This window comes from Triticum dicoccoides, chromosome 7A (genome assembly GCF_002162155.2).
Source record: "Triticum dicoccoides isolate Atlit2015 ecotype Zavitan chromosome 7A, WEW_v2.0, whole genome shotgun sequence".
In the NCBI taxonomy this organism is placed as follows: Eukaryota; Viridiplantae; Streptophyta; class Magnoliopsida; order Poales; family Poaceae; genus Triticum; species Triticum dicoccoides.
The window spans coordinates 35,544,184-35,571,158 of record NC_041392.1 but is presented as its reverse complement, the minus strand read 5'-3'; the positions used below and the strand labels follow the sequence as shown (position 1 = coordinate 35,571,158).

General features: G+C 46.8%; 1 pseudogene; it reads left to right on the top strand.

The window, feature by feature from the left end:
* Positions 1-7,329: 7,329 nt before the first annotated feature.
* Positions 7,330-24,858, top strand: LOC119332984 (annotated as a pseudogene).
* Positions 24,859-26,975: the final 2,117 nt, after the last annotated feature.

Genomic DNA, 26,975 nt, shown 5'->3' with positions numbered 1-26,975 from the left:
CGGCGGGCTCGGGGATGCCGGCGACGAGGACGGCGAGGTGGAGCAGCTTGACGGCGTCGATGAGCTCGGCGTCGTCGGCGGGAGGGGGGGCAACTCGCGATGTAACTTGAAAATTTTCACAAGTGTTTCTTATATAGTCCAAGCATTAGTCCCGATTCGTGGCACCAACCAAGACCAAATCCCCCTTTAGTCCCGGTTGGTGCCACCAACCGGGACCAAAGGTCTATTTTTAGCAGCCCAAAGGGCGGAAGTGGCGGCCTTTGGTCCCGGTTGGTGCCACCAACCAGGACTAAAGGGGGTGCGTTGGTCCCAGTTGGTGCCACGAACCGGTATCAATGCACCCCTTTAGTCCCGGTTGGTGGCACCAACCGGGACCAAAGGCCTTTTGCTGCCCGCGTCGCGACCATAAGTTTAGTCCCACCTCGCTAGTTGAGAGGGCTCGAGAGTGGTTTATAAGCGCTGATGCGCCCACCCTCTCGAGCTCCTCTCAACTGCAGGCTTACGAGCCTAATCTGTCACTATGTGCCTATGGGCCTACTGGGCCTCTACGGGCCTGAATGCTGGCCTATGGATGGGTATCTAGTCGTATTCAGGCCGTGTTGGCCCAGTAGGTGGCACTTTTTTATATTTTGTTTGTTTTGTTTGTTTCTTTATTTATTTTATTTTGTTTCTACTTACAACAAAATACTTATTGTTGCTATTTTTATTTATTTTATTAAAGTTTATTTATTTTACTTTATCAAAGTTTATTTTGTTTCTACATATTTATTTTATTAAAGTTTATTTTATTTTATTTTATTTCTACTTTTTTATTTTATTAAATTTTAATTTAGTTTATTTTGTTTCTACTTAATTATTAAAGTTTATTTTGTTTCTTTCCCCTTTTCATGTTTTGAACAGAAAATTCTTATAATACTAGAGGTTTATAAAAGCTTATTAGTTGATTCCTTTTGCTATTAGAGTTTTATAAAAGTTTTTTATTTGATTTTCCTTTTGCTATTAAATAATATTATAGTTTTGTTTTTGTTGATCATAACAGAATATCTTAATTGATTTTTTTGAGCTAAATGACGTGGCTTTTTAGTTGATCAGGGTTTCATACGGAAACTCATCTTTTACAAAGGGATTTAATTTTTTAAAACTTATTTGAAATCCAGACTTTTTGTGTGTTCAAAATGCACCATTAAAGCCACATCATCAATTTTCAACCCTTTCTGACTTCATTTGTTATTTTTCTTAGATTTACTGATTTTTTTCTGAGCTATAAGACCCTGAAATTCAAAAGCTTTTCAAATGAACTCTGAAAAGGTTGAAAGTTGGCATGGTATCATCATTTCACCCATATAGCATGTGCTAAAAAGTTGAGAGGGTTACGGCAAAAACTAGATGCACTTCGTGTACAAAAAGGCAATCTCTTTCGAAGTATCAGGGATTCATACGGAAACTCATCTGTTACAAAGGGATTTCATTTTTTTAAACTTATTTGAACTTCAGACTTTTGTGTTTTCAAAATGCACCATTCAAAGCCACATCATCAATTTTTAGCCCTTTCTGACTTTATTTGTTTTTTCATGCATTTAGTGATTTTTTTGAGCTATAAGACCCTGAAATTCAAAAGCATTTCAAATGAACTCTGAAAAAGTTGAAAGTTTGCATGGTATCATCATTTCACCCACATAGCATGTGCTAAAAGGTTGAGAGGGTTACGGCAAAAACTAGATGCACTTCGTGTGCAAAATGGACAATCTCTTGGCTGCCAAAGCTCCGTGATCGCTTGCACATGTATATTATCCATGTACTCTGGGTTATCTGGGATCAATTACAACAAGGCACTTGGATATATTTTATAAAAGTGGTATATTTTGTCAATTTAATATACATCCATCACATTGTGTTTATTTATTCATGCTATTTTGATGAGGATATGGCTATGCAAGAGGCATCCGTGCTTGATAATTGGTCATACAGTGATGTGTTACTCCTTGTGGCATTCATTTGCAGCACAATCAGATGCAATAAAGTCTGAAAACTAGATTGTTTTTGCTCATATGACACGAAAGACAATGGGAATTTCTTTCGGCGCATTGATCATGCTTGCCTTTCCCTGAGCTCCAGCTATTCATGCTAGTGCATCTAATATCAATTGTAGCTATATAGAGGTTGCCATCATTATGCTATTGGACATAATCTGTGGACTACTCCCTTCGTAAAGGGTACCTTTTTTCAGTTCTTATACCTTTTCGTAATGTTGTGACAAAAACAAAATGTAAAATTAAAAGAATGTTTACCTGAGCGCATCACATGTATCTCTTTTTATTTGTTTAATTATTTAAAAAAATTACTACGCAATTATGGGTAAGTTTATTCAAATTTAATATTCATGTTTTGTAGCTTGGTTTAATTAAAATTCATTTTGTTCTATGAGCTATGAGTACAACTGTCCCCCCTCCCCCCACACACATATATATATATATATATATATATATATAAATACATAAATACATACCATTTTATTGTCAAAATAGATGGGCGCGGCAACGCGCGCCATCAATGATCTAGTATATAGTACCACCAGGAAGGTTTTCTAGCAACGGACAGGAGCCCTGCATTTTCATTATGTACAAAAGAGTTAACGGACAGGAGCCCCAAGTCTTAAGAAGGTAGCATTGCAACAACTTAAGACTTGCTTCAATATGAATGTCACAAGCTTGAAGAAATCCAGGTTGTTCATCTCAATCACCAGTCAGAACTGAGTATTTCACATATGTAGCCCCCAAGTGCCGGGTTGTCATGCTTGCAGCAACCTGGGACTTGAAATTTCCTTATGCTCATAAAAACTTCAACCAGTGTAGCCCCCAAGGGCCGGGTCATTATACAATAATGAGTAGGGACTTTATAAATATAATCATGCTTCATTGAAAATAACATCATATGATGTAACTCCACCATGGGGCTTGAACCCACGTCCATAATGTTAAGAGCTTTGTGTTTTACCAACTGAGCAGTGGACCCTTGAATATAACGGATCAAGACTTATGTACCTTGAATCATTGATAGGAGCAATTGGTAGCACCCAAGGGCCGGCTTATTATGATGTGATGAGTCGGATCTTCAATAAGGCCAATAAAAATGACTTTGCATTAGCCCCCAAGTGTCATGGTGCATGCTTGCAGCGACATGAGACTTGCATATTTGATATAATCTCTATTTGAGTAATGTAGCCCCCAAGTGCCGGGTTGTAAGCCTACAACGACTCGGGACTATTCCCACCATTGTAGAATAAATCGTATCCATTGATAATATGATAGCCATTGCGTTAAAGCGACTTTGAAAACCTTGATCATAATACTGGTTATTGATAACCATAATGTAAGCCGGCCTTCCTTGAACCGCCTACTGGACCCCGGGTCTTGTCACTCCTCTAACCCACTGGCTGGGTCATTAATGAGACATCTGGCTTGGCCGGGTCATCAGTGAGTGGAGAGATCCGGGCGGGTCATTTAATAAGTCGCCAAGTCAGGGCGGGTCACCAGTGAGTCGTCAAATCCGGCCGGGTCATATATCCGGCCGGGTCATACCGCGGGGTATATCCCCGATACTCATCTACCTTATAGACTGTTACCTCCAATTAAGGTGCATGTGCACTTCAGTGAATTGGCAAAGTTCCACGCCAAGCATTGCTAGTGAGCCCTGGACCAGTTTGCAGCATTAATGCATTATGGCGATGGGTTTGAGGTTCCTCCCGTTGTCCATGTACACTTCAATGTGTTGGCTACGTTCCTGATTCCTGCCATGTGACTTGTTCGTGGCATACAAGTTCAAGACAGCAAAACTTCAACGAAAGACAAAGGATCGAAATCAAAGCTGTCCCTGGCCTGATTTTTGTCAGTTCGATAAACAATCAAAGATGGAGGAAGAGTGACGTTGTCTATATGCTAATCTTGGGCCAGTCTGGTTACTACTCCCTCCGTTCCAAATTATTTGTCTTGGATTTGTCTAGATACGGATGTATCTAGACTCATTTTAGTGCTAGATATCTCTGTATTTAGACAAATCCAAGACAAGTAATTCGGAACGGAGGGAGTACTTCCTTTAAGAAAGACCCAGGGTCCCCTACCTCGTATGTCATCATGATGGGTCGTGCTGCCTCTTGAAGGTTACTTATACCGTGATTGATAGGATTATGGAGCCTATACTCGAGCTAGCTAGTTTGGCTGATCTGTGAGAATGGTTTTACTTGATGTGCGTTGATGGGTGAGTTCTAATATCCAAACCGGTCAGGAACGAAACTGTAAATTGAAAATTACAAATATATATCCATAAATATGATCTAACCCTTAGGTCCGACAGAATATACAATATACACGCATCGGCACTCATATAACAGTTTTCTTCGTCACGGTGTTAGGTTCAAATATGCAAAACGGTGACCAACAAAACCGTTATATGAAAGCACTATGGGGTAGCTAAAATAGACTGGACAGGATACCACTGAAAGAGTTTTTTAGGAACCTAGCAGAAGTTTAGGAGGTACACCACGAAATAGGGACGAAGTCCCCTATGAGGCTTGCTACGAAAAAGAACTAATCAGGACTCGGTTCGCACGGCTCGAACAAAGCAAACGAGGCCAGCCTGTGGATTTCTGACATGAGCAGTGCCATTAGTTTTTACGAGTCTTACGAGAAGTTTTAGTACTTAATAGTCTATGTGGCGACGGTTGGCTGAAATCAGTGCTGCAGATGCACAGCTAAAATGAACAACTTCGTTTAGATTTTTTAGAATAGGAGGCTCGGCTCAAATTGATCAAAACAAACTAGGGTTTTTATCATTTATGCCACTAGTTGTGTCCCACTACTCAGTTTTGCCATTAGAAATTACAACTGCTCAAAAATGCCATCAATCCATGATATGCTTGCTCAAAAATGCCATTAGATATCTAAAAAATGCCATCATTCTGTTAGATGTTTGCTCAAAAATGCCATTAGACATTGTTATTTTTACGTCAAACCCGTTGACCATGTTCTATGACAAAAATAAGCCTAGACCCACATGTCAGTTCTCTCTATCTCACAATGATATGTGTGGCCCCATTTGTCAGGAATAACCAAGCAAATAATTTTACGGGAAAATAAGAACGCTGTTGGGATCAAGTGGGCCCCATACTTTATTGTAGTGAGATAGAGGGAGAGCTGGCATGTTGGTTCATAGGTATTTATGTCATTATAACATGGCAACAGAGATTTGAGATCACAATAATGATGTTTAGTGGCATTTTTGAGCATGTGTCTAATGAAGCGATGGCATTTTTGAGCAGTTGAAATTTCTAGTGGCGAAACTGAGTAGTGGGACACAACCGGTGGCATAACTGATAAAAACCCCAACAAACTAAGCCACCGGCCGGCACCATTGTGGCGCAAACACCACATCCAGTTTCTATCTCTCAAGATAACCTGCAAGAAAGTTAGAAGGACAAAAAAATATGACTTGGAAAAACTTTCTATTAGGAAAATGAAATGGTCAAAGGGCAATAAGGTTTGGGCTACAAGTAATGTAGTTATTCACAGCGACCAAGGAAGAGGTGATGCACCTTCGACTTGCTATGAAAAGGAACTACAAAATAGGAGTCTCGGCTCAAATTGATCAAAACAAACTAAGCCAAGACAAGCCGGCTTGAGAATATGTTCTTCCAGCCTGTAGATCCGTGTCATAGAACCACACGTCTTATGCTATCACAAGGTATGTATTCTTTTCTTTTTGGAGGAAGGAAAAGCGCTAGGTACATATACTTGCCTTCAGCACGCGAACAAGAACAAGTATGACTTGCCACGTTTTTTTTAGAAAAGGAGGATGACCCCCGGTCTCTGCATCTGGGAGATGCATACGGCCACTTTATTGATTATTCTCGAGACCGTACAAAGTGTTACAACAATGTGTCTGAATCCACCATCTTGGTAACATATGCCGCTACTCCTATCCAAAATGATTAGGGGGTGCTAGCTGGGCCACTACCCAAACCACTCACCTAAGCCTAACATCAAAAGCCGGAAGCCGAAACTCATTCGGAAGCCCCAGCCTAGCCATATACCGGGTCTGGGGCACAATCCGGTTAGACGCACTCGTGTGTCGTCGCCGCCATCTTCCACAGGTCCGTCTTCAGATCATATTGAGGCTTCTACCTTGTCTGGCCACTCTGCCATCGACGTCACCATGACGCCAGACAGCTTCCTCCTCCTGCACGAGTCCATCTCCGCGCATCAGACGCCGAGTCTCCACAGCACCATGCCGCCGAGATCCGCCACCATCAATGTGAAAGATGAAGCACCGCTCCACCAAAGTCGCCGTCCTCTAGTCCCTCGAGCCGTGTGCACCTCCAAGAATGACGCCCCCAGGGGGGAAACGACACCAGAGAGCCGCCGTCATCCGATCTATTGATCTAGGGTTTCCTCCGGAGGTAGCAGAGAGTGGCCTTGAATCTCCACGACGATGCCTTCAGAAAGGGAACGATGCAGACAGCATCGCCATCGCCGGCCTAGGCAATAGCCAATAGCAGGTTTTCACCCAGATCTGATCGAAGACCTCCATCTCTCGTACACGGGTCGCCGTCCGAGAAAGCCGCCGACGAGCAGGCGCCGGAGCAGTCCCGCCGCCGCTGCGCGCAGACCGGCCGACCACGTGGTTGCAGCCACCGCTGCAATCCACCTCTATGCAGAGCCCACGAGGACCTGCGCCGCCACCCCGCGACGCCCGCTACCGCCAGGGACCAAATCCGCGCGGATCTAGCCGGAGGCGTGCCGGCCCGCCACCGCCCGATCTGACCCGCCGCAGCCGCCGCGCCGCGGCCGCCCACCAGGTCGCCGCCAAGGCAGGCCACCCGACGGAGCGTCGCCGCGCCGCTAGCCCCCGCCATAGGCTAGCGCCCCCGCTCGGGAAGCCGATCTGCGCCGGCCGTGACCATGGGCGGAGGGGAAAGGAAGGCCCCGCCGCCGCCCCGGCCGGCCTGGCTTCGCCCGGCGGCGCCACCGGGCGGCGGCGAGGGAGGTGGGCAGAGGAGGGAGGAGAGAGGCGGCGGCCGGGATGGGTTCCCCTCGGGGCGCCCACGGGAGCGCCGTGAGAGGGGCGCCGCGAGAGACGGCGAAGCGTAAATTTTAGACATGGATGCATACAGAATTAGTACATCACCAGTCGCCCTGTAGCCCGAGTAAATCCGATTTGAACTAGACACGAACCCACCGGCCGGCACCGTTGTGGTGCAACCAGTGCATCTTCGATACAGACGCGAGGATAACTAGATCGCACGAAGCCACCGGCCGGCGGAGGGAGGGGGTAGCCATGGTGGAGCTCGCGTCGGGTGCGGTGAGCTCGCTACTGGGCGTCATCCGCAATGAGGCGCTGCTGCTGGGCCGCGTCGGGCACGACGTGCAGTTCATCCGGGAGGAGATGGAGAGCATGCAGAGCTTCTTGACACATTTGTCAAAGAAGGCGCCTGCCGGTGGCGAGCACGACGAGCAGATCCGCACCTGGATGAACCAGGTCCGGCTGCTCGCCCAGGACAGCAACAACTGCGTCGATCTGTATCTCTACCGCGGCAACCCCGACCTTCATCTCGCCAGGGGCGGCCTCCGGCGCTACGTCGCTTGGCTTCCCTGGTTCGTGCACAAGATGATCGCCCAGCGTCGGGCGGCCACCCAGCTGCGGACGCTCAGGGAACGAGCCCGTGACATCGGTGAACGGCGATTGAGGTACAGTATATAAGCTCTCTATTTCTCACTTCATTTTTTTACATGGTATTTTACCCTTCATTTTCAAAACACTGGCCACGTTTGCATACAAAGTATTTTTAAGTGTTTTTTATACACTTCTGTTTTAATACACCCTGAAATACAAAGAGGGCTAAGATTGCCCTATACCCCTTGATAACGAGGAGCACGATGTGCACATTTCAAAGAAGTGCCCGCCCGCCCGCCCTTGGCTTATATGTATACGGATACGGAATTTTTTTGTTCCGTGTGGGAAGACGTGCGGCACGAGACATCCTGTGAATCATGCCACATGCAGGAGGTTCCTGTCCTGTCGGCGTTAATGCCGTTGCGACCTGCGTCGCCACCGCCGCCTCACTGACAGGTCCAACTGCCTCGCCGCCGCATGCGGCGGCTTGCATTAACACCTATGCATGCCGCCCGCGTCCCTCGTCTTTCCCACCACCATTAATGGCGTGCACCAGCCGGCAGCCATGTGTCGCCTCGCCTGCCAGCGGTCGATTGCTACCTCCTCGGCTGCTGCGCTGTAGCCTCTCTTGCAGCACACGTCTGCTCGCATTAACGCCGCCGCCTGCCGCCCGCGTCCTGTCATCTCGCCTGCGCAGAGCTTTGTAGGCTGAGGCGATGGCCTAGGGTGGTGAGGCAACGTCGATCGATGGCCTAATGTGCTGCCTATGTCGTCGGTTGGTTGTTCCTGATCTACAGGTCATTCCCCTTTACACCATCACCCCCACTATTTTCGCCCCCTCCGAATGTCTTTAGCGGTGATCGCTGGCCAACAGTTGATCTAGCATCGGTCAAGGACATACCAGTCAACATGCTGGAGGGGTGGCTCAGTCTCAGTCAATGGGAAACCCTTGGATGGCTTTGCTGGCCATGATGGTGTCAACTCAAGATGGCAATGGGCCCCCCGAAACCCAGGTCCCCGCGTGTTTTTTCCCTATTAGGGGATGGGGATGGGCCTCTTTTCATCCCCGCGGGGCTGTTGCTGGGCACATTATACAACCCGACATTTTTCGTGGGTTTACACCTGTTAACGTAATCCCGGAACCCGAAACCCGACAATACCCGGCCAAGATATGCACATTGTTGGAGGAGTACAATCTTGAGAGTGGTGATGATCATAGATAGCCATCTTCCTCATTGTTGAACCATGTATGGCTGAAATACACCCATGTTTATTACTGAAATATGCTTATCTTTGTTGCTAAAATGGGGTATTGTATTGTGCTGAAAAAAGTGTTGGGGAACGTTGTAGAAAATTATAAATTTTCCTACGGTTTCACCAAGATCCATCTATGAGTTCATCTAAGCAACGAGTCAAGGGAGTGAGTTTGCATCTACATACCACTGTAGATCGCGTGCGGAAGCGTTCAAGGGGATGGTGATGATGGAGTCATACTCGCCGTGATTCAGATCACCGATGACCAAGTGCTGAACGGACAGCACCTCCGCGTTCAACACACGTACGGGACGGGAGACGTATCCTCCTTCTTGATCCAGCAAGGGGGAAGGAGAGGCTGATGATGATCCAGCAGCACGACGGCGTGGTGGTGGATACAGCAGAACTCCGGCAGGGCTTTGCCAAGCTGCTGCGGGAGGAGGACGAGGTGTAGGAAGGGAAGGGAGGCGCCAAAGCACAGGGTGTAGCTGCCCTCCCTTTGCCCTCCTTTATATAGGCCCCCAGGGGGGGCGGCCTTGGGAGATCCAATCTCCCAAGGGGGCGGCGGCCAGGGGGGTGGAGTGCCCCCCAAGACATGTGGTGCGCCCCCCCCCCCCCACCCTAGGGTTTCAACCCTAGGCGCAGGGGGTGGGCCTAGGGGGTTGCACCAGCCCACTATGGGCTGATTCCCCTCCTACTTCAGCCCATGGGGCCCTCCGGGATGGGTGGCCCCACCCGGTGGACCCCCGGGACCCTTCCGGTGGTCCCGGTACATTACCGGGTGACCCCGAAACTTTCCCGATGGCCGAAATACCACTTCCTATATATAATTATTTACCTCCGGACCATTACGAAACTCCTCGTGACGCCCGGGATCTCATCCGGGACTCCGAACAACATTCGGTATGCTGCATACTCATATTCATACAACCCTAGCGTCACCGAACCTTAAGTGTGTAGACCCTACGGGTTCGGGAGACACGTAGACATGATCGAGACGACTCTCGGGCAATAACCAACAGCGGGATCTGGATACCCATGTTGGCTCCCACATGCTCCTCGATGATTTCATCGGATGAACCACGATGTCGAGGATTAAACAACCCTGTATACAATTCCCTTTGTCAATCGGTACGTTACTTGCCCGAGACTCGATCGTCGGTATCCCAATACCTCGTTCAGTCTCGTTACCGGCAAGTCACTTTACTCGTACCGTAATGCATGATCCCATGATCAACCACTTGGTCACTTCGAGCTCATTATGATGATGCATTACCGAGTGGGCCCAAAGATACCTCTCCGTCATACGGAGTGACAAATCCTAGTCTCGATCCGTGTCAACCCAACAGACACTTTCGGAGATACCTGTAGTGCACCTTTATAGTCACCCAGTTACGTTGTGACGTTTGGTACACCCAAAGCACTCCTACGGTATCCGGCAGTTACATGATCTCATGGTCAAAGGAAAAGATACTTGACATTGGAAAAGCTCTAGCAAACAAACTACACGATCTTGTGCTATGCTTAGGATTGGGTCTTGTCCATCACACCATTCTCCTAATGATGTGATCCCGTTATCAATGACAACCAATGCCCATAGCCAGGAAACATGACTATCTGTTGATCAACGAGCTAGTCAACTAGAGGCTTACTAGGGACATATTGTGGTCTATGTATTCACACGTGTATTACGATTTTCGGATAATACAGTTATAGCATGAATAAAGACAATTATCACGAACAAAGAAATATAATAATAATACTTTTATCATTGCCTCTAGGGCATATTTCCAACAGTCTCCCACTTGCACTAGAGTCAATAATCTAGTTACATTGTGATGAATCAAAAACCCATGGAATTCTGATGTTGATCATGTTTTGCCCTAGGGAGAGGTTTAGTCAACGGATCTGCTACATTCAGGTCCGTATGTACTTTACAAATATCTATGTCTCCATCTTGAACATTTTCACGAATGGAGTTGAAGCGACGCTTGATGTGCCTTGTCTTCTTGTGAAACCTGGGCTCCTTGGCAAGTGCAATAGCTCCAGTGTTGTCACAAAAGAGTTTGATTGGCCCCGACGCATTGGGTATGACTCCTAGGTCGGTGATGAACTCCTTCACCCATATTGCTTCATGTGCTGCATCCGAGGCTGCCATGTACTCCGCTTCACATGTAGATCCCGCCACGACGCTCTGCTTGCAACTGCACCAGCTTACTGCCCCACCATTCAAAATATACACGTATCCGGTTTGTGACTTTGAGTCATCCAGATCTGTGTCGAAGCTAACGTCGACGTAACCCTTTACGACGAGCTCTTCGTCACCTCCATAAACGAGAAACATTTCCTTAGTCCTTTTCAGGTACTTCAGGATATTCTTGACCACTGTCCAGTGTTCCTTGCCGGGATTACTTTGGTACCTTCCTACAAAACTTACGGCAAGGTTTACATCAGGTCTGGTACACAGCATGGCATACATAATAGATCATATGGCTGAAGCATAGGGTATGACACTCATCTCTTCTTTATCTTTTGCCGTGGTCGGGCATTGAGCCGAGCTCAATCTCACACCTTGCAAAACAGGCAAGAACCCTTTCTTGGACTGATCCATTTTGAACTTCTTCAAAATCTTATCAAGGTATGTGCTTTGTGAAAGACCTATGAGGCGTCTTGATCTATCTCTATAGATCTTGATGCCTAATATATAAGCAGCTTCTCCAAGGTCCTTCATTGAAAAACTCTTATTCAAGTAGGCCTTGATGCTGTCCAAGAGTTCTATATCATTTCCCATCAAAAGTATGTCATCTACATATAATATGAGAAATGCTACAGAGCTCCCACTCACTTTCTTGTAAACGCAGGCTTCTTCATAAGTCTGCGTAAACCCAAACGCTTTGATCATCTCATCAAAGCGAATGTTCCAACTCCGAGATGCTTGCACCAGCCCATAAATCGAGCGTTGGAGCTTGCACACCTTGTCAGCATTCTTGGGATCGACAAAACCTTCCGGCTGCATCATATACAATTCTTCGTTAAGGAAACCATTAAGGAATGCCGTTTTGACGTCTATTTTCCATATTTCATAATCGTAGAATGCGGCAATTGCTAACATGATTCGGACGGACTTCAGCTTCGCTACCGGTGAGAAAGTCTCATCGTAGTCAACCCCTTGAACTTGTCGATAATCCTTAGCGACAAGCCGAGCTTTATAGATGGTCACATTACCATCCGTGTCTGTCTTCTTCTTAAAGATCCATTTATTTTCTATGGCTCGCCTCTCAACGGGCAAGTCAGTCAAAGTCCATACTTCGTTTTCATACATGGATCCTATCTCGGATTTCATGGCTTCCAGCCATTTGTCGGAATCCGGGCCCGCCATCGCTTCTTCATAGTTCGAAGGTTCACCGTTGTCTAACAACATGATTTCCAAGACAGGGTTGCCGTACCACTCTGGTGCGGAACGTGTCCTTGTGGACCTTCGAATTTCAGTAGGAGCTTGATCAGAAGTATCTTGATCATTATCATCAACTTCCTCTCTAGTCGGTGCAGGCACCTCAGGAACATTTTCTTGAGTTGCGCCAGTTTCCGGTTCAAGAGGTAATACTTCATCAAGTTCTACTTTCCTCCCACTTACTTCTTTCGAGAGAAACTCTTTCTCCAGAAAGAGTCCGTTCTTGGCAACAAAGATCTTGCCTTCGGATCTTAGGTAGAAGGTATACCCAATGGTTTCCTTAGGGTATCCTATGAAGACACATTTTTCCGACTTGGGTTCGAGCTTCTCAGGTTGAAGTTTCTTGACATAAGCATCGCATCCCCAAACTTTTAGAAACGACAGCTTAGGTTTCTTGCCAAACCATAATTCATACGGTGTCGTCTCAAAGGATTTAGACGGAGCCCTATTTAAAGTGAATGTAGCTGTCTCTAGAGCGTATCCCCAAAATGATAGCGGTAAATCGGTAAGAGACATCATAGACCGCACCATATCCAATAGAGTGCGATTACGACGTTCGGACACACCGTTACGCTGAGGTGTTCCAGGCGGCGTGAGTTGTGAAACGATTCCACATTTCCAAGTGTGTACCAAATTCGTGACTTAAATATTCTCCCCCACGATCTGATCGTAGGAACTTTATCTTTCGGTCACGTTGATTCTCTACCTCATTCTGAAATTCCTTGAACTTTTCAAAGGTCTCAGACTTGTGTTTCATTAAGTAGACATACCCATATCTACTCAAGTCATCAGTGAGAGTGAGAACATAACGATATCCTCCGCGAGCCTCAACGCTCATTGGACCGCACACATCAGTATGTATGATTTCCAACAAGTTGGTCGTCCGCTCCATTGTTCCGGAGAATGGAGTCTTGGTCATCTTGCCCATGAGGCATGCCTCGCATGTGTCAAACGATTCATAATCTAGAGACTCTAAAAGTCCATCAGCATGGAGCTTCTTCATGCGCTTGACACCAATGTGACCAAGGCGGCAGTGCCACAAGTATGTGGGACTATCGTTATCAACTTTACATCTTTTGGTATTCACACTATGAATATGTGTAATATTACGTTCGAGATTCATTAAGAATAAACCATTGACCATCGGAGCATGACCATAAAACATATCTCTCATATAAATAGAACAATCATTATTCTCGGATTTAAATGAGTAGCCATCTCGTATTAAACGAGATCCTGATACAATGTTCATGCTCAAACTTGGCACTAAATAACAATTATTGAGGTTTATAACTAATCCCGTAGGTAAATGTAGAGGTAGCGTGCCGACGGCGATCACATCGACCTTGGGACCATTCCCGACGCGCATCGTCACCTCGTCCTTCGCCAGTCTCCGTTTATTCCGCAGCTCCTGCTGTGAGTTACAAATATGAGCAACGGCACCGGTATCAAATACCCAGGAGTTACTACGAGTACTGGTAAGGTACACATCAATTACATGTATATCAAATATACCTTTGATGTTGCCTGCCTTCTTGTCCGCTAAGTATTTGGGGCAGCTCCGCTTCCAGTGACCCTTCCCTTTGCAATAAAAGCACTCCGTCTCAGGCTTGGGTCCATTCTTTGACTTCTTTCCGGCAACTTGCTTACCGGGCGCGGCAACATCCTTGCCGTCTTTCTTGAAGTTCTTCTTTCCCTTGCCCTTCTTGAACTTAGTGGTTTTATTGACCATCAACACTTGATGTTCCTTCTTGATTTCTACCTCTGCTGATTTCAGCATAGCAAATACCTCAGGAATGGTCTTTTCCATCCCCTGCATATTGTAGTTCATCACAAAGCTCTTGTAGCTTGGTGGGAGCGACTGAAGGATTCTGTCAATGACCGCCTCATCAGGGAGATTAACTCCCAGCTGAGTCAAGCGGTTATGTAACCCAGACATAGTGAGTATGTGCTCACTGACAGAACTATTTTCCTCCATCTTACAGCTGAAGAACTTGTCGGAGACCTCATATCTCTCGATCCGGGCATGAGCTTGAAAAACCATTTTCAGCTCTTCAAACATCTCATATGCTCCATGTCTCTCAAAACGCTTTTGGAGCCCCGGTTCTAAGCTGTAAAGCATGCCGCACTGAACGAGGGAGTAGTCATCAACATGTGTCTGCCAAGCGTTCATAACGTCTTGGTTCTGTGGGACGGGTGGATCACCTAGCGGTGCTTGTAGGACATAATTTTTCTTGGCAGCTATGAGGATGATCCTCAGGTTCCGGACCCAGTCCGTATAGTTGCTGCCATCGTCTTTTAGCTTGGTTTTCTCTAGGAACGCGTTGAAATTGAAGACAACGTTGGCCATCTGATCTACAAGACATATTGTAAAGATTTTAGACTAAGTTCATGATAATTAAGTTCATCTAATCAAATTATGAATGAATTCCCACTCATATTAGACATCCCTCTAGTCATCTAAGTGTTACACGATCCGAGTCGACTAGGCCGTGTCAGATCATCACGTGAGACGGACTAGTCATCGTCGGTGAACATCTTCATGTTGATCGTATCTTCCATACGACTCGTGTTCGACCTTTCGGTCTCTGTGTTCCGAGGCCATGTCTGTACATGCTAGACTCGTCAAGTTAACCCTAAGTGTTTTGCATGTGTAAAACTGTCTTACACCCGTTGTATGTGAACGTAAGGATCTATCACACCCGATCATCACGTGGTGCTTCGAAACGACGAACTTTAGCAACGGTGCACAGTTAGGGGAGAACACTTCTTGAAATTGTTGTAAGGGATCATCTTATTTACTACCGTCGTTCTAAGTAAACAAGATGCTAAACATGATAACATCACATGCAATCAAATAATAATAGTGACATGATATGGCCAATATCACATAGCTCCTTTGATCTCCATCTTGGGGCTCCATGATCATCTTGTCACCGGCTTGACACCATGATCTCCATCATCATGATCTCCATCATCGTGTCTCCATGAAGTTGCTCGCCAACTATTACTTCTACTACTATGGCTAACGCATTTAGCAATAAAGTAAAGTAATTTACATGGCGTTCTTCAATGACACGCAGGTCATTACAAAAATAAAGACAACTCCTATGGCTCCTGCCGGTTGTCATACTCATCGACATGCAAGTCGTGATTCCTATTACAATAGCATGAACAACTCATACATCACATATAGATCATTCATCATTCATCACAACTTTGGCCATATCATATCACAAAGCACTTGCTGCAAAAACAAGTTAGACGTCCTCTAATTGTTGTTGCAAGTTTTACGTGGCTGAATTAGGGTTCTAGCAAGAACGTTTTCTTACCTACGTGAAAGTCACAACGTGATTTGTCAACTTCTATTTACCCTTCATAAGGACCCTTTTCATCGAATCCGCTCCAACTAAAGTAGGAGAGACAGACACCCGCCAGCCACCTTATGCAACTAGTGCATGTTAGTCGGTGGAACCGGTCTCACATAAGCATACGTGTAAGGTTGATCCGGGCCGCTTCATCCCACAATACCGTTGAAGCAAGATAAGACTAGTAGCGGCAAGCAAGTTGACAAGATCTACGCCCACAACAAAATTGTGTTCTACTCGTGCAATAGAGAACTACGCATAGACCTAGCTCTGAAACCACTGTTGGGGAACGTTGCAGAAAATTAAAAAAATTCCTACGGTTTCACCAAGATCCATCTATGAGTTCATCTAAGCAACAAGTCAAGGGAGTGAGTTTGCATCTACATACCACTTGTAGATCGCGTGCGGAAGCGTTCAAGGGGATGGTGATGATGGAGTCGTACTCGCCGTGATTCAGATCACCGATGACCAAGTGCTGAACGGACAGCACCTCCGCGTTCAACACACGTACGGGATGGGAGACGTCTCCTCCTTCTTGATCCAGCAAGGGGGGAGGAGAGGTTGATGATGATCCAGCAGCACGACGGCGTGGTGGTGGATGCAGCAGAACTCCGACAGGGCTTTGCCAAGCTGCTGCGGGAGGAGGACGAGGTGTAGCAAGGGAAGGGAGGCGCCAAAGCACAGGGTGTAGCTGCCCTCCCTTTGCCCTCCTTTATATAGGCCCCCAGGGGGGGCGGCCTTGGGAGATCCAATCTCCCAAGGGGGCGGCGGCCAGGGGGGTGGAGTGCCCCCCAAGACATGTGGTGCGCCCCCACCCCCCACCCTAGGGTTTCAACCCTAGGCGCAGGGGGTGGGCCTAGGGGGTTGCACCAGCCCACTATGGGCTGGTTCCCCTCCTACTTCAGCCCATGGGGCCCTCTGGGATGGGTGGCCCCACCCGGTGGACCCCCGGGACCCTTCCGGTGGTCCCGGTACATTACTGGGTGACCCCGAAACTTTCCCGATGGCCGAAATACCACTTCCTATATATAATTCTTTACCTCTGGACCATTCCGAAACTCCTCGTGACGTCCGGGATCTCATCCGGGACTCCGAACAACATTCGGTATGCTGAACACTCATATTCATACAACCCTAGCGTCACCGAACCTTAAGTGTGTAGACCCTACGGGTTCGGGAGACACGTAGACATGACCGAGACGACTCTCGGGCAATAACCAACATCAGGATCTGGATACCCATGTTGGCTCCCACATGCTCCTCGATGATTTCATCGGATGAACCACGATGTCGAGGATTAAACAACCCTGTATACAATTCCCTTTGTCAATCGGTACGTTACTTGCCCGAGACTCGATCGTCGGTATCCCAATACCTCGTTCAGTCTCGTTACCGGCAAGTCACTTTACTCGTACCGTAATGCATGATCCCGTGATCAATCACTTGGTCACTTCGAGCTCATTATGATGATGCATTACCGAGTGGGCCCAGAGATACCTCTTCGTCATACGGAGTGACAAATCCCAGTCTCGATCCGTGTCAACCCAACAGACACTTTCGGAGATACCATTAGTGCACCTTTATAGTCACCCAGTTACGTTGTGACGTTTGGTACACCCAAAGCACTCCTACGGTATCCGGGAGTTACACGATCTCATGGTCAAAGGAAAAGATACTTGACATTGGAAAAGCTCTAGCAAACGAACTACACGATCTTGTGCTATGCTTAGGATTGGGTCTTGTCCATCACACCATTCTCCTAATGATGTGATCCCGTTATCAATGACATCCAATGTCCATAGCCAGGAAACCATGACTATCTGTTGATCAACGAGCTAGTCAACTAGAGGCTTACTAGGGACATATTATGATCTATGTATTCACACGTGTATTACGATTTCCGGATAATACAGTTATAGCATGAATAAAGACAATTATCATGAACAAAGAAATATAATAATAATACTTTTATTATTGCCTCTAGGGCATATTTCCAACAAAAAGCTCCTTGTAGCTGTTGTTATTGCTCTTTTTGCTCAGGTTATGTTACTGACATCTGCCCCTTGTAGCTCCTGAACCATGTAATATTTTATTGTGCTGACATTTGCCCAAGTTATGCTGCTGAAATATGCTCCTTTTGCTGCTGAAATGCTATTCTCTGTCGCTACAATGTTTGCTTAAATATGACGATTTCGCCGTGGGTTTAGAAAACCAGATGGGTTTATGGGACGGGAAAAAAATAGCCCCGCGCACGGTGACGGGAACGGGTTTACAATTTTCTCATGGGATGGGTTAAGGCAGGTAAAACCCGGTGGGTTTCCTCCCCATTGCCATCTTGAGTGTCAACACCAGAGTGCGTCATCACCTTGTTGGAAGAGTCGTCGAGGTACCTCCCCTCCCCTCCTAATTCCCCAGGTAAAAACCCTAATACTTCCTGGGATTAGCAGCACCAACGCGACCTGCATCATCACCTTCTTGGAGGTACCCTTTTGGGCGTGAGGGTCTGCAAACGCCATGTGGTGTGCTTCTTGGGCATTCAGTGGCGGCGTCGTCTGAGCTATTAGCTTGGTGTCGTGTCTCAGTAGGTTTTGGTTCCAACCGCAATGCACTATGGCCATTCTCTGCCCGGTTCGTGTGGGTTTTCTCGTCGGTGCCTTTGTTTGGGCAGGGTTCCCCTCCCTAGCTGCAGATCTATGGTGGGCTGGCAAAAGGACGATACTGATCACTACAGACTTGCATTTGCTCCCAGCAACGGGTGGGGCAGCCCAACTACCTGGATATTCTTCTCAAACATCCTTGTCATCATCTGCTTCTTTTTGTGGATGTAACCATGAGTTATTACAAGGCTTTTCTCAAGGCGAGCTCCACATAGGAGTGTGGCCGTGCCAAGAATCTCCCTGGTGGCCCGGGGTTGGAACCCAACAAAGATTTTGAGTGAGCAATTCTCTCTTTAGACAGCAAGGCATCCTTCGAGCCAAGGCAAGGGGCCTCTACAGATTCAAAACAAACTTAATCTGCCATCGGCTCACCTCCGAAGTAAGACACACGCCCTGCTTTATAGATAGAGAAGTGACCATAGAACCCAACACATACAAGTCGACACCACATGACACGCACCCAAGGCAAGATACAACGGTGTAAAAGAATGGCTACGCCGCCCCAAACTACTCCAAGCAACGTCAAGAAATGAGCAAGAAAGTCATTGGGGTCCTCCACCATGACTGAACATCACAAAGAAATGGAGCTGCGCCCGACACACTAGGGACTCCAAGGAAGTTCCTACAAAAAGGGTACGGGACCATAGTGTTGCCACGGTCGGATCCAAAGGATCTAGGTCTTCACCCGAAGGACAAGGAGTAGCCGCGATGCTGCATTCAAGAAGGCGATGACGCCCACGGACGCCGCCGCCGTTCGCCTGGCCAAAGCCAAACAAGGATTGACTGTAGCAAGAACGCTCTGCCTCCGGAATGTGGTGCGAACAGCCACGTGGACACATGTCACATCAACTCACCAAAAGCCAAGCATAGGCCACCACGCCCCCCACTTGACCATGGCAACCGCCTGAACCTGACCCGTTAGCTCCGCCCGCGGCTGCCACCACCAAGGCATTCGCCTGGCCAACAAGGGTAAACTACCGCACTGCCGTGACCACTGCACACAGAGTCCGCCGACCGGTGAAGGCAAAAAGGTGCTGCAACCCAAACCAAACGCATTGGTGGGAAGTCAACCATGCCGCGGCCACTGCACCACACCACACCACCGGGGACTAGCGTCACCACCACGACCCCCATCTGGATCCTCTAGATTTCGCCGACGGCTAGGCCCAAGGCTTCTTGCCTCCCTCCCCGGATCACCCGTGTAACCATGGACTGGATGTTGACGCACCCCGTGTTGAGAGCCCGACAATACCAAATAGACGCCACCATCGGTCAACGCACCAATCACCCTAGAAGGGGAGGAAGGGGTCACCAGCACTATTGTGCCACCATCACCACCAGCAGACTGCCATGGCAGGGGGCTGCCACCCATAGCCGAGGTCGCCCGCAATCCACACCACGCACTTTTCAGATCCAAGCGTCATCGGCGAAGTCAGTTACTAATGATTTCCCTGTCTATCTCACGTGCGCCACCATCGCGCTGCTTGTCGCGTCGCCGCCACCGGCCGCCACGCCTCTGCATCAACGTGCCGCCATGCCCGCCACTAACCGTCGTGTCCTAGAATGTCCGCTTCGGCCTACGCGAAGGCCTCCGTGCTAGGAGATGAACAGATCCACGATGTTGTTGGCGAGACCGGGCTTCTCCCCTCCACACCCTCAGGCGGCGACAAGGGAGGTGGTAGAGGAGGAGGGGGCGGTGGAGGCTAGTATTAACCCTGGGTCGCGGACGAGCTGACACAGAGGGTGGGGAGTGTCTCCCGTGAGCGATGGCGGCGGCTCACCTCCCCTGGAGTAGATATCGGCACGTTTCATTCTGTTGGTTGTGTCTGGACCTCTAGATCATGCTTCCGCCCGAGCAGTGGTGCATCAATATTAATTTTCCTTTTTTCATTTTGTTGTGTGTGCTTGTTTTCTTTTTGAGGGATTGTTGTGTGCTTGTTGTTTTGTTGCTTCTAAGCTGTTTTACGAGCACCTTGTACACGTTTGTGGCTTTATTAAATTACAAATGCGAGACCGACGTTCCATCTAAAAAGCAGATAAATAGAAGTCACATGAAAATGTCCAAGCAATGCACACTTACATGTTGTTTGTATGTAACGGACCAACACTTCAAAATTAACAAAAAAAATTATGATAGGACTAATTAATCCATGGCTCCAGTCCGTTGTTGTCCCAGGCTCCCAGCGCAACTTGTCATCAAATATATCAAACTCACCCTATATCTACAGAATTAAACAAAATTGATCTAGCAGACAAATGGATATTTCACGTGAAAAAGAGAGAGCTAATATGATGTGCATGTTACAGAGGACTACATGGTCCGACGGGTGGCCTCCTAATGCAGTGCCAGACGGGTACTGGATGCGGGAGTTTGGCAGAGCTGGCCTTTATTTTGGTTAATTTTTTCATATAAAATCTGAACGTAAATGGTTTAAAGTTGTACCTACTACCTCGTCCAGACTCTCAACAAAATAAACCACCATGCCATTTTGCCAGTTTTTTACAAGATAAACGCAACAAGGGTCTCTCTAGTTATGGTCGAACTTTTCTTTAAAACTAGATGATACAGAGATAATTACGGTGGGAGCTTGTAGCAATGCTTTCCAACGAGATTAGGTTGTATGCAAGATATACATTTATATCTTACTAAGAGAACAAACACAACATTTATTTATCTGAACAATGGCGGAGATTAAATTATTTCCTTCATGGTACAGGTACGGCGTTGAAGTCCCATCTAAAGGGGCGGGCGCAGAGCAGCCACCTGGAGGGGCTGGGCTCACGCCAGCAGCGACATCATCATCATTGGGGCATGTGGCCACATGGTCTGCTGCTTCCGGAGATGAAGAAGAAGACGGTCGCGAACAACTCGTGGTGGCAATGGCAGCAACCGATCATTCTGTTTTACGAGGGGCATTTTTCGAGCCCCGTAGGCCAGAGGACAATGTTAGGCTGAACCTAGCTAAATGGATAAACAATGTTGCACAACGCAACACTACTGCGGTGAAACCAATACCATCCATCGCAATTGTGGCACCGGATGAGCAAGAAACCAGTGCTATTGCAGCTGAAGCATCGGCTTTATGGGAAGAACATCATGGCACCCGCAGTGTCGCCTTGATCGACATACCCGCAGTGCACTTTTATTCTGATTTTCTAGAAGCCGAGGACATTGTCTACTACATCCTGCGGGAGCTACAGTCTGTCGAACTCCAACACCAACTACAGAAAGGTCAAGTCATGGGAGAGGAAAAACTGGATACTTACGAAATAAAAAGTGCCATTAGATCAGGAAAACAGAAGTTGCTTATTGAAATTACTGAAAAAATTGAAGGAATGAATAATTCCGACAAGATTTCAAAAATCAAGAAAACTATTGAACAAATGAAAGAAGGGCAGCTGCAGCTCAACCAAATGAATGAATACCAGCTGGGCCTGCTGGAGTCTGTTAAAGATGAACCCTTAGGCGTACTCCTCCAAGCCTTGTGGCAGCTCAATCCCATGGAAGCTAATGGTGCGCCTGCTACCAAGCAAAGCCAAGAAAATAAGAAAGCCACACGTTCAGAAAAGAAGGAACCCACACGTTCAGAGAGGAAGAAGGCCACACATACACACGATGATATCATCAAGGAAACAGCCAAGAAGCTTAAAGGTCATATGGAAAAAGATGCAGATGAAAAATCGAGGCCTAAAGAGCACATGGAAGAAGATGACAAACTAAGGCCTAAAGAGCATATGGAAGAAGAGGAAAAACTGAAGCCTGAAGAGGACATGGAAGAACAAGCATCCCCAAAGCAAATTCGTCTCGAGGAAGGCCATTATGCAGACATTCTACTGGAGGTGTTCCCTCGGCCGGTGAACCGGGAGCAAGACTCAAAGCAAGCCACCCCAACAGGCACTAGTATATTGGTTGAGGAGCCATTCAAAGAAATAATCCGCAAAATAATGCAGGAGGTGCAGGAAGACAACTCCATCAGCAAACTAGATATATCTGATGGTAAACAAAGCCAGGATTGTATCCCGGATTTTCTTATTGAAGAAACCATACAGAAGATCGAAGAAATCCATTGGAAGATTGAACAGCAGCTTTTGGTTATCAAAGGGATCATGGATAGATTCAGTAACTTTTTGGAGAGACACCATCAGATCCTGGTTATACTCAAACTAGATAATGACTGGGTATTCGGACGGGAGGAGACAAAAAATGCTTTCAGCATGGTTGGTTGCATAGCCGGTGCACTGATGTTGACCTTCAAAGAAAACAGAGATGAAGCCAAAGAATACTGTTGCCCGCCTCAGGAGCCTATAGATTATTCTGTTATTTGCCTCTACCGTGATATTGCACTCGAGCTTACAAATCAACATATGAAACAAGATAGCACCCAGATTCTTCTTGACATCTTGGAGAAGTGTAAGAAATATGAATTCTGCATGAAGATCTTCGTTCATGCTTTGAACGCCAACCCCAAGAGGAGCAAGGAAGAGCTAAGCAAATTGGACAGCACTCTGCAGCAGCTTCCAGACAACTCATTGGACAACGTTGCTAAAAAGATGTTCAAGTTCTGTTATAGTGATCTACCTAATGAATACAAGTCCTGCTTGCTGTACCTAGCTATTTTCCCTCGGCGACAACCCATCAGGCGGTCAACCTTAATAGGACGTTGGGTTGTAGAAGGGCTGATTACCAAGGAAGACTGGGCCAGTTCTGTGCGTCATGCCAATCAATGTTTTGATGTGCTCGTCAATCGGTGGCTTATTTATCCAGCTGATATTGGTGCTACAGGAAAGATAAAGAGCTGTGTGATTGGCGATCTAGTTCATGCATTCATTACCAGGATCGCAAGAAAACGGCGCATTGTGGAAACACGCCTGTCACATCACTTGGCTCTCCGCTTCTCCATTTTCAATGACCTTCGACTCCGTGGTTCAGATAAAATAGACAGATTCTTTGAAAAGCTCTATGAAGAATCATCTTGAGTATCCCTGATCAAGGTGCTAGATCTTGAAGGTTGCCAATGCTTTGCAGGGAAGAACCAAAGCTACCTCATGGACATATGTAGCAAGATGTTACTGCTCAAGTATCTGAGCTTAAGGAGTAAGGAGAACAGATGTTACCCAGCTACCCACTGAAATCAACAACCTCCGTGAGCTGGAAGTATTGGATATCAGAGAGACCAATGTGCCTCCATATGCAACAGTAAATGTCTTACTCCTGAAGTTGAAGCGTTTGTTGGCTGGTCTCATTGTTTTGAGTTCAGGGGCAAGTAGTACTGAACTATCTAGTGTTGTGATTCCTGATAAGGTCGAAAAAATGATAAACATGGAGGTATTGTCCAATGTCAAGGGACGGACCAGACAAGATTTGAAAGATATTGGAAAGTTGTGGCAGCTGAGGAAGCTTGGTGTGGTTATTGAAAACAAGGAGCCACACCTCAGAAATTTTCTTCGAGCTATCAGTGATCTGCATGAGTGCCTCAAGTCTCTGTCAATTACTCTTTCCAGTACAGAGGGCAGCAAAGATTTCACACCCTATGTTCTTGAACACTATAAAAACACTCCCAAGCTTCTTGAGAGCCTAAGCATTACCGGAACCACACAAACGGTGCAACTTATTCGGTTGTCGACCAGAGATAATGGCCAACTACAACTTGGTAAGGTAACTCTATCTGGTACCCGGCTGAGTCAGGCTGATCTGAATGTCCTTGCCAAGCTGCCCAAATTAATATGTCTCAGGCTCCGAGACAACGCATACATTGATAGCAACCTCAACTTCATCGAGGATGAATTCGAAAATCTCAAGTGCTTTCTTATTGAGGGTTCCAACATAACTGTCCTCAACTTTGGAGGTGGAGCACATAAACTGGAGAAAATCGTTCTGTGCTCCACTGAAGGATTGTCAATTTCTGGAGTTGAAGACCTTCTGGAAGTGAAGGAGGTCGAGTTGAAGAACTGCAATAAGTTATTATTGTTTGACAAGGCCAAAAACATATCCAAGGTGACTCTTTGTCATACCTCTGTGAGTCAATATGAGGTAGAGATTCTCGCCAAGATGCCTAACATGCGCAACCTAGTACTCAAGGACATATTTTGTGTACAAAGCCAGCTTATCTTATACAAAGGTGACTTCCCAAAGCTCAACCTTCTTACACTCGACTTCTCTGTCACCCCCAAGATTATCATTACCGACGGATCAGCTCCTAAGCTCGAGAAAATCATCTGGTCCTTCACAAAGGACACGGTGGGTACTCTCTCCATCTCTTGCATTGACATCCTTCCAAACCTGAAGGAGCTCGAGCTCAATGGTGATTTTGTCCCCGGGGAGGTGGAAGAAGCATTGAAGAAACACAAGAACAAACCCAAGTTTACACACAACAAACCGGAATACCAATACCAGGAAGCGGGAAACATACCAGAAAAGAAAGATCCACCAAGATTCTCATTATTCAGGAAGCAAGAGGATTGATGCCGGAGCTGCCGTTCCTATAATCCATTCATTATAATCGGCTCCCATCCCATGGTGTGGTTTGTACGTGCTCATTGGTTTGCCATTGTGTGTTACTGTCCACCGCGCATGCATGGGCAGATATATTGTGTATCTATATGTATGTGGATTGAGTGAGTGTGTGTCCCTGCTACTTATTCTACATGTGTGTCCTGTAACTAAGACTGAGCACATGTAATGGTGTGTACATGTGTGCCCTGTAACTAAGATTGGGCATATATAATGGTGTGTACATGTGTGCCCTGAAACTAAGATTGAGCAAATGTAATGGTGTGTTGTTTGTGCTCATGGATTGGGATGTCTTTACTGCCTGAGTGAGTGACGTACGAGATCTGAAGGTGTGGGAATTAAGACCCTCATCTCCAGGTTGGAGTAGTTCATCCAGGAGACAAGCCCTCTCCTCTATTGTGATCCCTGTTGACATCACATACTCTGACATTTCCACTCATCTATTCTACATCTCAATCAGATCCCCGTCGCCGCGTTCCTTCAATCACACCTCGAACCGGTCGAGAATGATCTCATTTCCCACCATCTCCATGCCATACGGATCGGATCCGGTTCCTTCTGGGCCGACTCCTTGCTCGAGATCCTTCCTGACCAACACATCCCCCGAGCACCAGAATCCATATCTTTGATACCTGAAATCCTGCATCTCTGATCCCGCTTTAGGTCGAGAGGAGCCACCGGCGCCGGAGCGCCGCCAACCGCGTCGCGCGCCCTTACTCTCACTTTCTGGATGGACGCCTCCCTCTCATGGTCAGCTCGCGAAGTCACGAGTAACCTGTTCGTTTTTCCCAAACGAGGTTTGTATTTGCTCACAAGTAACCTTGCTAAATTCCTGAACATTTAGAAAGTATTTAACGTACTCGGCCTATAAATTTGTAATTTTTTAAGTTAACTTCCTGCCTAGAAAGCTAAATTATAAGGAAAATGGTATAAATCTGAGATCATATTTTTTTAAGCATGGCAAATTGAATATTCTTCATGACAATTTATGTTTGCGTGAGCATGAAAATTTTAGTTCGCGGGCATGGCAAAATTGCCAGAATTTGCCACCTCGACAAAAGTAATTTCTCATGAAAAAACGTTTGATTTCTCAGCTGGATATTGGGGTCTAATTATAATATCAGACCGTGTAGGCAAAGACCCAGAACCGAAGCTTGTGCGCATCTGACCAACACCTAAAAAACACCTACGTAACCACCCATAAAAAAATCTCAAAGAAGAAAAAAAACACATATGTACCCTTCCCTCATAAAAAATATACAGCTACATACCTGGTCTGTCAGCACGTCAACTCTTGGACAGGCCAGAGATGGCAACATCACGGGGAGAGAGAGAAAAGAAACACGTGCGAGGTCACGCCACCTCATGCATCGCGAGCTCGCTCGCAGGTTCTCCCTCGCGACCGCGGCCACGAATAATAGGACGAGTCTAGGTAGCGGCCGGCCTAAAAAAAATTTTTTTGAACCTAATTTAAAAAGGTAATAATTTGCCCCTTTAATTTATATAAAAAATATTTCAGGCTACAACCGCTCATAGGAAGCGCCGTCTTGCTTTGTCGACGTCCTTGAAGAATTGTTTCGGTGCTCGAAGGGCCGTGATGGCGAAGGTGCGCATGGCCGAGAGGACGCACCGCACCAGCACTCTTCTGCCAGTGATGTGCATGAGCCGACCTTTCCAACTGGCCAACCGCGCTCGTATCCTGTCAAGGATGAACTAAAGGTGTACTAACCTAATTTTTCCCACTGTGATCGGCAGCCCTAGGTATGTAGTGGGCAGCGCTGCGATGACCCCCCTGAAGCTAAGCAGAATCGCGCTGAGGTCTATGCTTTCACAAGCAATCGGGATGACTGAAGATTTTTCTAAATTCACTCGCAGTCCTGTAGCTTCGCCGAAGAGGTGCAGGATGAGCAGCAGCTCGTCTAGTTCTTGCTTGATTGGGTTGATGAAGATGACGGCGTTGTCGACGTAGAGGCTGGTGCGCATGCGCGCGCCCATCCCCGGCACCGTGGTCAGGAGGCCTGCAGCGGTTGCAGCCTGAAGTATTACAAAAGTATCCATATATTAGAAAA